At 47.7% G+C, this 17,745-nt stretch overlaps 1 protein-coding gene across 5 annotated transcripts in view; it reads right to left on the reverse strand.

Moving 5' to 3' along the window:
* PC (pyruvate carboxylase) overlaps positions 1-17,745 on the reverse strand; it is a 333,949-nt gene that overhangs the window by 191,461 nt on the left and 124,743 nt on the right. The gene's annotated exons all lie outside the window — the stretch shown is intronic.

Consider the following 17,745-nt stretch of genomic DNA (forward strand, 5'->3'; position numbering starts at 1 on the left):
ACCGATGCCAAAATGAGTGAGGTTTCCTAAAACCTTTGCTGGGTCATCATACTTGCTTGCGATCAGGAATTTTGAGTCCTCTTCTAAAAGAAGAGGACTCAAAATTCCTCTTCTAAAAGGATGAACTCTTTTCATTCTTCTTTTAAAAAATCTTCTAAAAAATTAACAGGCTTGCTACTACTACTATTATCATCATCATCTCTCTTTTCTTGCTTGGGGTGGTTTTTCTAGACGAACATGACGGGCTTTGCCAAGTCATTCTGTCTTTTACTGATTCAGAAATTTCCTGACTACTGAACATGTTTTAAGTATGACTGCTTTCTGGATGTTGGTGAGAACGTATTTTGGTAGACCTAGTTTTCTGTAAAAATTAAATTTTAAAAATGATGTGATGCTGGTGACTGATGTAACTAATGGAATAACTGTAACTTTTCCCTGTTGCCATAATTCTTTAACTTCCATAGCCAGTGGTGTGTATTTTCCTCTTTTTTCCTTTGCCTTTTCTGCAACATTTCTCACTAGGTATTGCTATGTCAGTGAGGTAGGTATGTGTGTTTCTTTTTTGTTTGCAAAAATATTCTCTTGTCCCAGAATGGTTTTCATAGAACCATAGAAACCATAGAGTCGGAAGGGGTCTATAGGGCCATCTAGTCCAACCCCCTGCTCAATGCAGGAATCCACCTTAAACCTGACAGATGGCTGTCCAGCTGCCTTTTAAAGGCCTCTAGTGTAGAAGAGTCCACCACTTCCCTGGGTAATTGGTTCCATTGTCATACTGCTCTAACAGTCAGGAAGTTTTTCCTTATGTCCAGACGGAATCTGGCTTCCTGTCACTTGAGCCCATTATTCCGTGTCCTGCACTCTGGGATGATGGAGAAGAGATCCTGGCCCTCCTCTGTGTGACAGCCTTCCAAGTATTTGAGGAGTGCTATCATGTCTCCCCTCAATTTTCTCTTCTGCAAGCTAAACATGCCTGGACAACCCTTATCTAACATAGTGATGATGGGCATTCATTCTGGCCTTTCTTTGTATTACTACTGATCATGGACTTGTTTACATGGCTAATGAACAGAGGTATAATGATAATTTTTTAGATTAGTTTCTCATTGATAAACCAGAAGTTGAAACAAGCTAAGAGGTGCTAGTGAGAAGTGACTGCAAAAAGACTTTCGTCCATTTTGTTCCATGGCTCATGTTTGCAGGGTAATAGTATTTTATACTCTTTTTAATGCTAGTTTGCTAGCTTGTTTTCTAGATTTTTCTGCACCTGTCAACTGCTTCATTTGTTCAGTGGTAACGGTATGCTGAATCTGTGAATATGGATATGAGAAAGGTGATGGGGAAAGAGTGTTAAATGTTAGGAAAGGTGAGACTATGGTCATCAGAAGACTTAGGCCACAGCTACACCTAAGGTTTATCCTGGGATCATCCAGGGTTCGCCCCTGCCTGAGCACTGGATCCCCTGTGTGTCACCTAGATGAACAGGTTTGACCACTGGACAATCCAAGGATAAACCTTAGGTCTAGCTATGGCCTGAGACAAAGGAGAAATTGAGCACTTCAGCCTTTTCTTTGTCATCTGTTATCAATTTGCCATCCTCAGTTGAACCACCATTTCTTTTCTCTGTCTTTTACTACTCACGTATCTGAAGAAAGCCTTTTTATTGCTTTTAGCATCCCTCGCTAATCTCAGCTCATTCTCAGCTTTAGCCTTCCTGATGCCATTTTGGCACCTTCCTTCCACTTCCTTGTATCCTTTTTTGTTTTCAGGTCGTCTCTAAGCTTTTTGTGGAGCCACATTGGTGGCTTCTATCTCTTGTCTTCTATCTTTTCTCCTTGTTGGAATTGTTTGTAACTGTGCCTTTAAAATTTCCTTTTTTAAATACTCCCACCCATCCTACTCTCCTTTTCTCATTAGGTCACTTGCCATGGGACCTTACTTATCATAGTTCTGAGTTTATTAAAATCAGCTTCCTAAAATCCAGAGTACATGTATGGCTACAATCAGCTTTTGTCTCCTTTATAATCAAGAATTCAAGTATGACTTGGTCACTTTTCCCCAGAGCCAGGTCTCCCCCATCTCATTTTTGTGCTCTCAAGATCCTTTGAATGTTGGCTGTGCAAAGGCAGAGGGTGTAAAGCGGATGTTGATACACATTTGATCAGCATCCGCTCTACACCCTCATCCAGGCCATTTATAAAAATGTTGAGTAGCACAAGGCCCAGAACCAGACATTTCATGCAGCACCTCCCTCCAGGGTGACACAGCCTTTAAGGAGCACTCTCTGTAAGAGCCAGTGTGGTGTAGCAGCTAGAGTGCTGGACTGGGAGTCAGGAGATCTGGGTTCTAGTCCCCACTCAGCCATGGAAGCTCACTGGGTGACTTTGGGCCAGTCACAGACTCTCAGCCCAACCTACCTCATAGGGTCGTTGCAAGGATAAAAATGGAGAATGTATGCCACCCTGTATTCCTTGCAGGAAAAAAGGCAGAATAAAAAAGTAATATTAAATAAATAAATCAGCTATGGATCCACTAACAGTCTTGTTGTCCAGCTTGTCAACACAGATAGCTTGGGGGACTGTCAAATGCTTTGCTGAAATCAAGATGTACTGGGCTGCCTATTCGCTACCGGGTCAGGTTTAAGGCTCTTGTACTTGTGTACAAACCCTAAACAACTTGGGACCAGGATACCTGAGAGCGCTCTGCCTTCTCCCCTACCAACCTGCCCGGTCACTGAGGTCATCTGAGGGCCTGCTCCTGGTGGTTCCACATAGACTTATTGCCCAATTAGAGTCCACCAGGGGAAGAGCCTTCAGTGTGGTGGCCCCCCTCCTATGGAATTCCCTGCCTCTGAAGGTCAGGCAGACGTCATCTTCGTAGTGCCTCCTGAAAACGTCGTTGTTCCAGGAAGCCTTCCCTTAGCGACTTCCCTTTGCACTTTGTTTCTTTTAAAATGTACTTTTAATTTATTTTTATTCCATTTTGTTTTCTCCACCACTCTGAAATTCTGAACGGGGAGTGGTATATAAATATTGTAAATCAATAAACTCACAGCATTCCCACAACTACTGAGTTAGTAACTTTATCAAAAAGGAGATAAGGTTGGTCTGGCATGATACGGAAGATCTGTATAGGAAGGATAATAATATCGGGGATAGCTCAGACGGTGTGGTCAGTGAGTTAGAGCCAGACATCCTGAAGAGTGAGGTTGAATGGGCCTTAAGAAGCATTGCTAATAACAAGGCAGCAGGAGACGACGGTATCCCAGCTGAACTGTTTAAAATTAGGGGTGTGCACGGACCCCCCGCTCCGCTTCACTTGCAGATCCGCCATTTTCCGGATCGGGCCGCTCCGCCCCGCCCCCGCTCCGCCCACTTCCGCTCCGCTCCGCCCGGAGCTCCGGATCCGGATCCGGAGCTCCGTTTCCCCCCCCCCTAGGCTTGCATTGAAAGCTAAAAAATTATACAACTTTTTTTCTGTTCAAGTTAGAAACCTCATGTTTGGCACCATGACACCTCATGGGGATATACACACGCACGCCAAGTTTCAAAGCAATCCCATCATCCCCTGATTTTTGGGGAATTTTTGAAAATCGGGCACCCCACACACAACATCCCTGCGAGGTGGGCAGGGGAGGAGGGAGGGAAGGCAGGCAGGCATGCAGCTGGCATTTCTGGGGGCATAAGGAAGTGAGCCAAGGATAAGCCAGTAATGCATATAAAATGGAATAAATCAATCAATAAACAAAGGAGGGGTGGAATTAAAAGAAGCAGTGTTGCTCAATAAACAGCAAGAAGAATTTTTAAAAAAAGGCTATATCTGTCTTTTACCAGCAATAGGGGGACGTGCCCGGGGGAGGGGGAAGTAGCTGCCAGTTCAAGACAGCCACCAACAGCTCCGAGAAGAAGTAAAACGCTCACTTCAACTCATAACAGGCATTGCTCTACCACTGAAAAGTGACCATTCACTTCAACTCATGATAGGCATTGCTCCACCGTTTTACTCTCTTTGGAAGGCTCTAATGGCCTTCCAGTGCAGGAGAGAGTGGGGGCACGTCCACGATGAGATGCCCTAGGGGAGCTCATCCCCTTGCACCACATCGATTCAGTTGTTCACCAAGGTTAGGGTGGGGAGCAGTGCTGTGTTTCTATCTCTTATTCTTGGCTTAGTATATGATTTCAGGTTGTGTTTGTGCATTTGGTGGGGCTACTGTTTTAAAAAACACGGGGAAAAGCCTGTTCAGATGAAGAAAGAGAAGTTTCCCAGAATCCCAAGTTACCTGTTTTGCCTATGCCCTCCTCCAACTTTGGGATCATCATGACCGGGAGCTGACTCTGCCCCTCAGCCCTTTGAAAAAGGTATTTTTCCCGCCGATTTTTTAAAAACTTCTAGCCCGCGACCCGTACGATGCAGAAAGTTGAGAGTGGTCTCAAAATGACCCCCATCCACGACTCTCTGTGCACAAGAATTTTCAGAATGATAGCTTAAACCCCCCCCCCAGTTATCCCCGATTCTTTCCCTCAATGCAATCCTATGGGCGAAAAGCCGAAAACGCAGTTTGAGCCGCGCGGTTGACCCGATTTTCACAAAAATATAGCCCGCGACCCAGACAACGCAGAGAGTTGAGAGTGGTCTCAAAATGACCGCCATCCACGACTCTCTGTGCACAAGAATTTTCAGAACGATAGCTTAAACCCCCCCCCCAGTTATCCCCGATTCTTTCCCTCAATGCAATCCTATGGGCGAAAAGCCGAAAACGCAGTTTGAGCCGCGCGGTTGACCCGATTTTCACAAAAATATAGCCCGCGACCCAGACAACGCAGAGAGGTGAGAGTGGTCTCAAAATGACCCCCATCCACGACTCTCTGTGCACAAGAATTTTCAGAATGATAGCTTCAAAAACAACGTAGTTATGCGCGATTATTTGCCGCAATGCAATCCTATGGCGAAATGTTTTCAAGATGGCGACCGGAGCGCTCCGCCTGAACTCGGAGCTCCGAAAAATGGGCGCTTCTCTTCGCCTTGCTTCTAGGGGGTCCGCGGTCCGCTCCTACTCCGCCTCTCGGTAAGGCGGAGCAGGCCAATCCGCTACTGCTTCTACGCTCCTAATCGGAGCGGAGCACATCCCTATTTAAAATATTGCAAGATGATGCTGTCAAGGTGATGCATGCCATATGCCAGCAAATTTGGAAAACCCAAGAATGGCCATCAGACTGGAAAAAATCAACTTACATCCCCATACCAAAAAAAGGGAAACACTAAAGAATGTTCCAACTATCGGACAGTGGCACTTATTTCACATGCCAGCAAGGTAATGCTCAAGATCCTGCAAGGTAGACTCCAGCAATTCATGGAGCGAGAATTGCCAGATGTACAAGCTGGGTTTAGAAAAGGCAGAGGAACTAGAGACCAAATTGCCAATATCTGCTGGATAATGGAGAAAGCCAGGGAGTTCCAGAAAAACATCTATTTCTGTTTTATTGACTATTCTAAAGCCTTTGACTGTGTGGATCATAACAAACTGTGGCAAGTTCTTGGTGGTATGGGGATACCAAGTCATCTTGTCTGCCTTCTGAGGAATCTGTATAACGAACAAGTAGCAATGGTAAGAACAGACCACGGAACAACGGACTGGTTTAAGATTGGGAAAGGAGTACGGCAGGGTTGTATACTCTCACCTTACCTATTCAACTTGTATGCAGAACACATCATGCGACGTGCTGGGCTTGACGAATCCAAGGCTGGAGTTAAAATCGCAGGAAGAAACATTAACAATCTCAGATATGCAGATGACACCACTTTGATGGCTGAAAGCGAGGTGGAGCTGAGGAGCCTTATGATGAAGGTGAAAGAAGAAAGTGCAAAAGCTGGGTTGCAGTTAAACCTCAAAAAAACCAAGATTATGGCAACCAGCTTGATTGATAACTGGCAAACAGAGGGAGAAAACGTGGAGGCAGTGACAGACTTTGTATTTCTGGGCGCAAAGATTACTGCAGACGCTGACTGCAGCCAGGAAATCAGAAGACGTTTACTTCTTGGGAGGAGAGCAATGACAAATCTTGATAAAATAGTTAAGAGCAGACACCACACTGACAACAAAGGTCCACATAGTTAAAGCAATGGTATTCCCCGTAGTAACCTGTGGCTGCGAGAGTTGGACCATAAGGAAGGCTGAGCGAAGGAAGATAGATGCTTTTGAACTGTGGTGTTGGAGGAAAATTCTGAGAGTGCCTTGGACTGCAAGAAGATCAAACCAGTCCATACTCCAGGAAATAAAGCCAGACTGCTCACTTGAGGGAATGGTATTAAAGGCAAAACTGAAGTACTTTGGCCACATAATGAGAAGACAGGACACCCTGGAGAAGAGGCTTCTGCTAGGAAAAGTGGAAGGCAAAAGAAAGAGGGGCCGACCAAGGGCAAGATGGATGGATGATATTCTGGAGGTGACAGACTTGACCTTGGGGGAGCTGGGGGTGGCGACAGCCGACAGAAGCTCTGGCGTGGGCTGGTCCATGAAGTCACAAAGAGTCGGAAGCGACTGAACGAATAAACAACAACAACTCCTAGACTGGTCTGGCTCCTAGTACCCAATGCATCCTTTCCTAGATGCTCACAGGCCCTGCTGTGGTTTTACCAACTCAGTACAGCCCAGAGTTGTTCGCCAATGCTCCAGCTGTATCCTCGGCCCTTAGAACCATAGAATAGTAGAGTTGGAAGGGACCTACAAGGCCATCGAGTCCAACCCCTTGCGCCTTCCCACCTCCTTGCCACTCTCCTGACTGACAAATTCCCATTGTTCCAGCCCACATGGGCTGGACGCCTCAGGCTCAGCTGTTGCCTACAATTTAACCCTTTGCTGCCTGTTAATACAGAGCTCCTTCCTTGGCCCTAACCCTGGACCAGATCCCAATCCTGCTGGGGCCACATGCACCGCTTGCTCGCCACATGCACAGCACCTACAACCGAGCGCTGGAAAGATGGCAGAATCCCAAGTAGGGTGACTTTCCACAGTACACATGTGCTAGCTGGTGCCTGCTGTAGGGAAAGCTACACATCCATGGCCAGGAGGGCCCAGTGCACATGCACGCTTCGTGTTCAGAGGCCCCCAGGCTTCACCACAGGCATCTCCAGGGAAAAGGAACGTGAGTAGCAGGGTCAGAGGCCTGGTGCAAGGGGGTTCATGAAATGAACATGCACACACACAAACACACACACACACGTCTCGCCCATGTATCTCTTAATTATACAGAAGTAGCAAAAGAGCCTTGCTTTTGATCAGCCATCTCCAGAATTAACTGGATTCAAATGCCTTGGTGTGTGTGTGTGTGTGTGTGTGACGGGGAGAGCCGTTCCAAGAATCCGAAGGGTTGTTTGGGGAAGGTGGGGAGGGGCCAGTCACAAAGCTGCTTGTATCTAGCGGAGGAAGCACTGGGGGGATGAGAAGACATGGGGTGGGCGGGAGGGGGAGAGGCAGAAGGAGAGGAGCCTTTGACCCACAAGAGCAGCTCATTTGGTGCTGCAGCGCCAGCGAGCGCCACAGCTGGGAGGGCAAGGTGGAAAAGCCTCTGCTCTGAGCCAGAGGGAGGGATGGGTGGGTGGGGTGCAGTGGGGTGTCCCCCATCTGGGAGCCAGCGCTCCTGCAACTCACCAGGAGCCACACCTCCGGGAGGGCCAAAGGGGGAGGCTGCCATTCACTGTCCCTCGACCCCTCACCCTAGCCCCTCCTCTCATCCCCTGAGGCGGTGGCGGTAGCAGCTTCCAAGCCTGCCAGGGGTAGATCGATTTAAAATGCAGCCCACAGGAATGCACCGGCACACACGGACAAAGGGAGGAAGCACGCCAGGGAGGAAGCAGCATCCTGGCTCTTCGCACTCAGACCAGCCAGGCCCACAGAGCTGCATCTCTTCCTGAAGCAGCTCATGTCTCTTTCTTTAAAGCAAACAAACCACTACGGGGCCTCTGCCTCATTCAGACCTCTCGAACTCTACCATTTCGAAAGGTCAGGTCAGGACACAGAAATACCGATCAGCTGCAGAATTCAGATTTATGACGATGATAATGATTTCCTACTGCTACAAATGTATACCTATCAAATATTCAAAGTGGCTTAAGGTCAAGCATAGATACAGTACACAATTCCAATAAAAGCAGTGAAACCAAAAACCAAACAGCAGTGATGGGGCCACCAGGTGAACCTCTAGAGTATTGGAAGGCTGTTTGAAACCTTGGGAGCCACAGCTGAGAAGGCCCTGCCTCAAGTATACACCATATTTATGTTAGGGGTGGGCAGAGGCTGAAGCATGGCCCAGAGGTGGAGGTATATTACTGGACAGGCTTGTATGCAAACGTGGTTCTTGAGATACTCTGGTCCCTGGCTGCTCAGGACTTTAAGGGCTTTCCTACATGAGGCTTTTAGACTTCTGCTTCTTTGTGGGATTAAAGATCAGTTCCTTTACACATGTTCTTTTTATTCCCCAGGGGGTTTCCTTCTCTGCCTTTCTATATTTTCCATTACATACCTAATAGATGCTGCTGAGGTAAAGCGGAATTGGGCAACTACACTAGGGTCTCATTCCCACGAGCACACAATAAATGCCTCATGTAGAAAGGCTCTATAGATCAAAACACACTGGCATCAGGAAGGCTAAAGCTGAGAAGGAGCTGAGGCTAGCGAGGAATGCTAAAAGAAACAAAAAAGCTTTCTTCAGGTACATGCATAGTAAAAGACAAAGGAAAGAAATAGTGGTTGAACTACTCAATGAGGATGGCAAATTGATAACAGATGACAAAGAAAAGGCTGAAGTGCTCAATTCATACTTTGGCTCAGTCTTCTCCCAAAAGACTCCCCTAGAAAAAATGAAGTACAAGCTGAAGCAGAAGGACTGCAGCTTCAGATTGATAAATAAATGGTCAAGGAACACCCAATTTCTTTGAACGAGTTCAGATCTCCAGGGCCTCATGAACTGCATTCTAGAATAACAAAGGAGCTGGCAGAAGAACTCTCAGAACCACTGTCTATTATCTTTGTGAAATCATGGAAGATGGGTGAGGTGCCGGATGACTGGAGGAGGGTCATTGTCCCTATCTTCAAAAAGGGGGGAAAGGAGGAACCTGGGAACCTGACCAGTTAGTTTGACATCAATCCCTGGGAAATTTTTGGGGCAGATTATAAAGAAGTCATTCTGATCAGCAAACTAGCTAAAAGTGGGCTAGATGAAACATGGATGAAACAACTATTAGATGGATCCATGGTTGGCTACAGAATCGGACTCAAAGTGTGCTTATCAATGTGTTTTTTTTTTAAAAAAAGGACACATCTTCCCTGAACATTTTTCAAACACACGCCTGCTGACAAAAACTGTTTATTGGTCTGAGAAATATTATTTAATTGATGGGAGAAGAATGTGTACGTTGCAAAGATAAGCAAAACTGATGCGTGCATTTGGAAAAATACAAACAGAAATAAATGCTCATGGAATTCTATGTGAAAAATGAAAAAAACAAAGCTCGCAATCCGATCTGTATTCCAGTCAGACTGGGCTTCAAGGTGGAGCCCTCCGGCCAGCTCGAGTGTGCACAGCCCTAAGCGATATAAGGTAAAGGTGAATGGGATGGAACAGAAACGCCTTGGGTCAGCCATTCACTGCTCTGGCCAGCTGGCCAGAGAACGGGCACCAGTGCAGCTCCAGCACCCCATCCTTCGGCAGTAAGCAGGGGAGCCAGAGCAGCCTCTGAAGTACAGGAGGGAGATGAGCTGGAAACTCCTCTTCACATCTTTGCCTCCTCCCCTCCCTCCCTCTCCTTTCCAGATGCTTCTGGAGAATTAAAACGAGCAGATGGGTTCATTCCAAGAGCACAGCTGGAGGAAGGCAGGAAACGGATCGGTAATGAAAATCAGACAAGACGTGTGCACACTTTGCAAGGAGGAGGAGGAGGAGGAGGGAGCAAGGGAAGGCCACTCAGGTGAGGAGCCAAGTCTCCATTCCCTCCAGCACGGGGCAACTGGTTCACACACACACCTGTCCCTTCACATGGATGAGAGCAACCCTAATAAAACAGAACCCAAGCCGCAAAGCGTATTTCCTGGTATCCACTGGCAGGCAACATCCTAGAAGCCACATTCACACCCGCCTCCATCACACTGTTTTCATTGCAGTTCTGCACGAATGCAGAAAAAGAACAAAATGTGACCTTGGACACTAAATGCCTTGCATAGCTCCTCCCCCCACCCACCCCGGTGTCTATTTTACAGAACTATGCAAAAATAATACAAGTGTGTGGAATTACGTGGTGCAGAACCTGACTGGCTGGGGTTTTCCCCTTAACACTGGAAGATCCACCGTCCTGCCCTCTCCCCTTTGGGTGCCCTTGCTTCCCTCAATTTTGCTCCCCTTCCTACTCCTCAACCCTTTTATATATAAAAAAGCATTTCCATGTACTTTGAAAAGCTCAACCTTAAAAGCTGACAGAATTCTTGCACTCCACATGGAATATATATGCAAATGTGCTCTATTTCCATAATTCATTCTGTGCAGACTTTTCTGTAGGAGTCATATGGCAAAACTGAGAACCTTCATGATATCTTTATTACATTTTTACTCAACCCTTCCTCTAAGGAGGTCCAGGTGAAGGACGTGCCCATTCTCACCCACATGGGCGTTCTCTGGGAGAGAACAACTGGACCACAGTCGCCCAGTAAGTTTGCAAATGGGGCAGCCATGTTACCCCACGAAAGCTACCGCCTTAGAAATAAAGCATTGTTGAGTCTTTAAGGAGGGGACCTCCCTGGCCCAACACTCTAAACCGCCACACTAGATTAGCTTTCAGAGTTCAGGAGCAGGATCAAACCTATTCAGTGAGAGCTACAGAGGATTTGCACAAGCAGCTGTGCCATCCAGGGCATGTCGGAGAACAATGAGCTAGGTGTGGGGCACATTTGCTGTGCATGTTGGGGTTTTCTCTTCCATGCAAGTGAACAGCCTCCACCACCGTGTCTCTCCCTCCAGGTCTGACATGCTTCTTCCTCTGAACGAATACACAGAGCACTCAGAAGCTCTCTCCACTCCCAAATATTATTCACGTCATGAAATATCCAAGCCGTCCTCACGCCAACGTCCCTCGCAAGAAACAGGAGGAGCTGTCTATATGCAGTGTATATGCTGCCAAAGGGCAGCCAGTACAAAACTTCAGAGGCTATTAGCAGCAGGAGGCTGGCTGAATGCCAGTTCACCACCCCTAGACCTGGCCCAGATGGTCTGAGCCAGTGTGTCCTCCCCAGTGCCAGGGGCTGGAAGCCTTCCTCTGACTCAGCAGGAAATTAAGAGACACCATTGTTCATTACATTCATCATTACTGACCAAATGGTAACCTGGAACACTAACCACAAAGAGCCACTCCCTGCTCAGGGGGAGAACATGGGGCCAGGACAGCCTCACTGGAGGGAGGGAACCCTGGCATTTCTAGAAAGCTCCTACTGGGAAGGCTCCATGGATCACAGAATGCACCTGCCTTCTACAAGCCCCCTGCTCAAGGGCAGCATGTCAGCTACCCTGATTCATCTTTCCTTATGCAATATGAGCAGAGGTCAACATCTGGATGCCTGAGCTGGTTGGCTGCATCATAAATGGGTGTTCTAATCAGGCACTGCTGGTTAACGAAAACAAAAGTAATAATCTTTAATGGTTACATCACGTTTTCAGGCACTAAAACTGCCTCTTAGAAATTAAAACAGAAAGCCTTACAACAGCCCTGTAAAGCAGGCCCTGATTATTCCCTTCATATTGCAGAAGTGGGGCTTGGGCTGCGTGAGAGCGGCTTGCCTCGTGGCCTGGGGGAGGCCAGATCAAGCAGAAGAGCTCGGGTTCAACCTCCGACCTCTCAAGCTCAAAGGAGCAGCCAGGGGGAGAGCAAGACCCAGGGCTGGGTGAGGAAAAGGCACCTTTGCACTTAGCATGCAGGAGTTTTAAAAAATGTCAGCAGCAGCTGCAAATAATTATCAGAATGGTAGCATGCAGGCAGCCAGAATGTCACCTTTTCCTCCCCTGCTGAGGTCCAGGTGAAAATGGCTCCACGGAAGATGCCAGGAGGAAACTCCTCTTGGTGCAGGGATTTATCACCCACTGCAAACTTCACTGTCAGGTGAGCCATTTTCATCAGGATCGAAAAAGGGAGGAAAGGGTTAACCTCCCCCTCCTTGCCTGCTGCCACCCCAACAATTGGCACGGGTGCACATACACCGCAGTTGCCATCTACCTTTTCAGAAATGTGCACATCCAATGCAGACACACGTGTCACGTCCTGCCTAATGTGGTCTAAGGCCATCCGGCTGCCCCATCCCCCCGCCCCCCACAGCAAGCACACACACACCCTCGTGATGCTTTGTGGTGTGAACCAGCCTCCCTGGGGCACTTCCATCCCCAGCGTCGTGGGCCCCATCCAGCCGTCACTGAGACTGGAGCCACATAGAGCCAGCCTCCCACTACCTGGTGCCCTCCAAACATTTTGGATTACATCTCCCATCAGCTCCAGTGAGCAGTCAGGGATGGTGGGAACTGTCATCCCAAACATTTAGAAAAAGGGAGGCTGATCTAGACTCACTGGAGGAGGAGGGCTGAAGGAACATGCGAGGGGGGGCGTTCGCTAAAGCCAGCAGCGGGCAGGGCGAGAGCCCAACGGAGTCAGTCTCCTGCAAAGCAGCTAACATCTGCGGGGTAGGAGGAGAGCGAGAGTGGAAGCCCAAAGTGCCACGCCCACTCTGCCCCTCTAAGAGGCTCAAGGCCCCTTGCAGCCCAGCTGGGTATAATGTGTAAGGGAGCAGCAATATGTGTTGTGCAGGGCAGAGGGGGTATGGCAATGGCAGGGCAAAGTGCCATTGCAGGGGAAGGAGAGATAGATATATAACACCCATCTTACCTTCCAGTTGCCCTGCCAACCTGAGGAACTTGGTGAACGAACCAGGTCACCCACAGAACCTCCTTGCTCTTATGTAATGCCAGGTCCATTAAAAGCAAAACAAATATCATCTATGATCTAGATGAGGAGGCTGACCTGGCATGCTTCACAGAGACCTGGCTGGGAGATGACAGTGGCCCGACATGGGCCCAGGCCCTCCCCGCTGGGTACTGTGCTAGTGAGCAGGTGAGGAAAAGTGGGCCGGGGTGGGGGCGTGGAGTAGCTGTGGTCTATCAAGACAATCTTAACTTGCCCTGACTTCCTGTTCATGAATTGAATCGCATCGAGTGTGAGTACTTGAGTCTGAAGACCAGGGATAGACTGGGGATTCTGTTAGTGTACCGGCCACCCCACTGCCTAGCAGACTCCCTGGCCGAGCTCACTGATCTAGTCTCGGAATTGGTATTGGAGTCGCCCAGGATTTTGGTCCTGGGTGACTTCAACATCCCATTGGAGGCCAGTTTGTCAGGTGCAGCTCGGAAGTTCATGGCATCCATGACAAACATGGATCTCTGGACCCACACATTCAGCAGGTCACCCCCCCCCCGATGCTGTTTTCAGTTCCAAACAGACAGATCTGTGGGCAGAGGTGATAAATACCCCTGTGTTGTCATGGACAGATCATTCTCTGGTCAGGGTTAGTATCACGGCTACTATCTGCCCCAGCAAGGGTGGCAGACCTATTAAGATGGTCCACCTTCGAAGGCTGATGGATCTTCTTGGGATTCCAGAAAGCCTTAGAGGGTTCTATGGCTGGTATCATCGATGATCCTGTTGAAGCCCTGGTTAACAGATGGAATCGAGATGTAACTAAGGCTATCGACACAACCCCCCGCCCCCAAATGTCCTCTCCGGCCCGCTTCTAACAGGGTACCCTGGTATACAGAAGAACTTAGGGAGCTGAAGCAGGAAAGGACCGGAACCACCGAAGGACAGTGCCCCCAATTCCCAATTCCCTCAGGCATTCCAGAAGGATGCCATGGTCGATGGTATCGAAAGCCGCTGAGAAGTCCAAAATAGTTGGGACCGCTATGGGACCTCTATGGTCGCCTTAGCAGATGATCTACGCCTGAGTATTGACTGGGTGTGTGTGTACTTTTGGACCTCTCAGCGGCTTTCGATACCATCGACCATGGCATCCTTCTGGAATGCCTGAGGGAATTGGGAATTGGGGGCACTGTCCTTCGGTGGTTCCGGTCCTACCTCTCAGGCAGGTTCCAGATGGTGATGCTTGGGGATAGCTGCTCCTCAAAGAAGGAGCTGCTGTATGGCATACCACAAGGTGCCATCCTTTCGCCAATGCTATTTAATATTTACATGAAACCGCTGGGAGAGATCATCCGGAGGTATGGGGCGGGGTGCTATCAGTATGCTGATGACACCCAAATATATTTCTCTATGCCTTCGACAACAGCGTCAGCTAAGGATAGTGTGTCTCCTCTGAATGAATGCTTGGAGGCGGTAATGGGCTGGATGAGGAAAAACAAACTGAAGCTGAATCCAGACAAGACGGAGGTGCATGCTGTCAAAGGCCACAACCTGGGTTTGGAGGTGTGCCAACCAGTTCTGGACGGGACTATACTCCCCTTGAAAGACTGTGTTTGCAGCTTGGAGGTGCTTCTAGATCTGTCGCTCCAAACGATAGCTCAGATAGCTCAGGAGTGCCTACTATCAGCTTCGGCTGATATGCCAGCTGCGCCCCTTCCTAGAGTCAGAAGACCTAAAGACGGTCGTGCACACGATAGTAACTTCGAGGCTCGACTTCTGCAATGTGCTCTACATAGGGCTACCTTTGTACCTAGTCCGGAAACTTCAATTAGTTCAAAATATGGCAGCCAGGTTGGTCACAAGTACACCTAGGGGTGACCACATTACACCAGTTTTAAAATCTCTTCACTGGCTGCTGATTATTTATTTTTATTTATTTAATTACATTTATATACCGCCCTACAGCCGAAGCTCTCTGGGCGGTTTACAACATTTAAAAATAGTAAACATTAAAAGTATACAATTTAAAACCACACACACACACACACACACACATAAAAACAGTATAAAAACAACAGTATCCATTTAAAAACAACAATTGTGGGGTCCATTAAAAACAAACTTAACGTTGTTAAATGCTGTTAAAATGCTGTTAAAAAATGCTGTTAGTTTCCGGGCAAAGTATAAAGTGTTGGTTATCACCTTTAAAGCCCTACATGGTTTGGGTCCAGGCTACCTGTGGGATTGCCTTCTCCCGTACAATCTGCCCCCTGCACTTAGGTCCTCTGGGAAGAATTTACTTCAGTCTGCCAAAATTAGGCTGACAAATATTACCCAGAGGATCTTCTCTTCTGCTGCTCCCAGACTGTGGAATGGCCTCCCGGGGGAGACTCGTCAACTTAACAGTCTTTTAGCATTTAAGAAAACAATAAAGACTGATCTACAAATGAGAAGGATCTTGGAATTGCTGTAGATTGCAAGCTGAATATGAGCCAACAGTGCGATATGGCTGCAAGAAAGGCAAATGCTATTTTGCGCTGCATTAATAGAAGTATAGCTTCCAAATCACGTGAGGTACTGGTTCCTCTCTATCTGGCCCTGGTTAGGCCTCATCCAGAGTATCTAGAGTATTGCGTCCAGTTCTGGGCTCCACAATTCAAGAAGGACGCAGACAAGCTGAAGCGTGTTCAGAAGAGGGCAACCAGGATGATCAGGGGTCTGGAAACAAAGCCCTATGAAGAGAAACTGAAAGAACTGGGCATGTTTAGCCTGGAGAAGAGAAGATTGAGGGGAGACATGAGAGCACTCTTCAAATCCTTAAAAGGTTGTCACATAGAGGAGGGCCAGGATCTCTTCTCGATCCTCCCAGAGTGCAGGACACGGAATAACGGGCTCAAGTTAAAGGAAGCCAGATTCCAGCTGGACATCAGGAAAAACTTCCTGACTGTTAGAGCAGTGTGACGGTGGAATCAGCTACCTAGGGAGGTTGTGGGCTCTCCCACACTAGAGGCCTTCAAGAGGCCGCTGGGCAACCATCTGTCAGGGATGCTTTAGGGTGGATTCCTGCATTGAGCAGGGGGTTGGACTCGATGGCCTTGTAGGCCCCTTCCAACTCTGCTATTCTATGATTCTATGATCTATTCCAGCAGGCCTATCCAGTGGAATTTTAGGATGTTTTTAGGATGTTTTAATAATTTATACTATGTTTTTAATTCAGTTTTATGTATTTTTTACTTATTGTTGTTCCCTGCCTCAATCCAAACGGAGAGGCGGGTAAGAATTATTATTATTATTATTATTATTATTATTATTATTATTATTATTATTATTTATGCCCCCATCACTTTTCTCTCCCTTTTTGCTCTTTTTTCCTTTCTTCCCACCTCCTAGGTTGCCAGAAAAAGGACAGATGTTGCTCTTGCCAGAGCCCTGAGCTGTAGAAAGGGGCCTTTGGGAAACAGGCATAGTCTCACGTGGCAACGAGAGGCGCCCACCCACCCATGACTGAGGCAGCCTTAAGACTTGGGCTCCTTTTCCTCTGTGAACATGGAGAGAGAACTCATACTTGCAGCCCCACCACCACCACCACCTGGACTGAAGGAGACTAGGCTGGAACTGACGGAGCACCAGGAAAACATGGAACTAAATGATTAAGAAATACTCGGTGCATATTTTGCCACTCATTGCATGAGTGTGGATGGTTTTTTTGTTTGCTTTTGTTTTTTTCCCCATTTCCCAAGCCATCATGATTTATTTTAAGGCAGATCATGTGTGTGAGCCATGAGTGTAAAGCAGAGCGCCATCCTCAGCTCCCACCCCCATCTAAAATGACTCCCCAATTTTCAAATATTGTGCGTAAAGGCTCGCTGAGGAGATGCGCAGAAACGTGCCTCCAATGAATTCCCTCAGCAAGCAAGGGCAGCGAGGATATCAGTGTGGGAGCGTATGTTTTATACATCAGAGTCAGCCTACGGATGGAAAAAGATTTAATATTTCCTAATTAGTTGTAGCATTTCCTCACCCCCGCGGCGCTGTCATGCCAAACCCTGCAGCAGTTCCGAACGTGAAACGGTCCTTGCTCCACAGAAGGAGATGAGAAAATGCCTCAGTTTCCCCAAGAGACCAACTTCAGAGTTTCTCTCTCATCCTTTTCCCAGTCCACACCGAGCCCCACAGTACAGATGCAGCCAGACAGGATTTGAAAGCACAACGCTGGTGGGCCAGGCAGCTACAGCATGTGGGATCAGGCACAGAATTTAGCCACTTCCATGTTTTTGCTTCTAGCCATCATGATTGAGAAGATGCCCTTGAGGATGGTGGGAATGAAACAGGGGCATAAGCTTTCCCACTGATTGCTGGGAGGGTCACATGGCTTCCCTGCCCAGCACAGCTCCTTCCCACTTGACGACCAAAAGCCCAGAATTATACAGAAGAAGAAAATATGCACAAATCTGCATAATTGGAAAAGGTCACAGTGTCCAGTGTCCTTTTCTTGGTGTGGAATTTGGGTTACTGAAACACAACTTAAATGTTTTGTGCACTTCTGCCATTCGGATTTAAATGTTTTGTGCACTTCTGCCATTCAGATTTTAGGGGCCACTTTTTTGACATTTTGATAACCCAAAAGCTGGAGACTCAACAGCGTAGTTCAGCTGTTTTAATTTTTATGGGCAACAGCTCATAAATCCATGTGTGTTTCTTATAACTAGGCACTTGCCAAAAATCCTGCAAGAGGCTATCACAATTCTGTTCCAAGAAAAGTAGAATCCTGCTACCTCCATAGCAGGGGCATGCAGAAGTAGAGTG

This window comes from Elgaria multicarinata, chromosome 21, assembly GCF_023053635.1.
Source record: "Elgaria multicarinata webbii isolate HBS135686 ecotype San Diego chromosome 21, rElgMul1.1.pri, whole genome shotgun sequence".
Classification (NCBI taxonomy): Eukaryota; Metazoa; Chordata; class Lepidosauria; order Squamata; family Anguidae; genus Elgaria; species Elgaria multicarinata.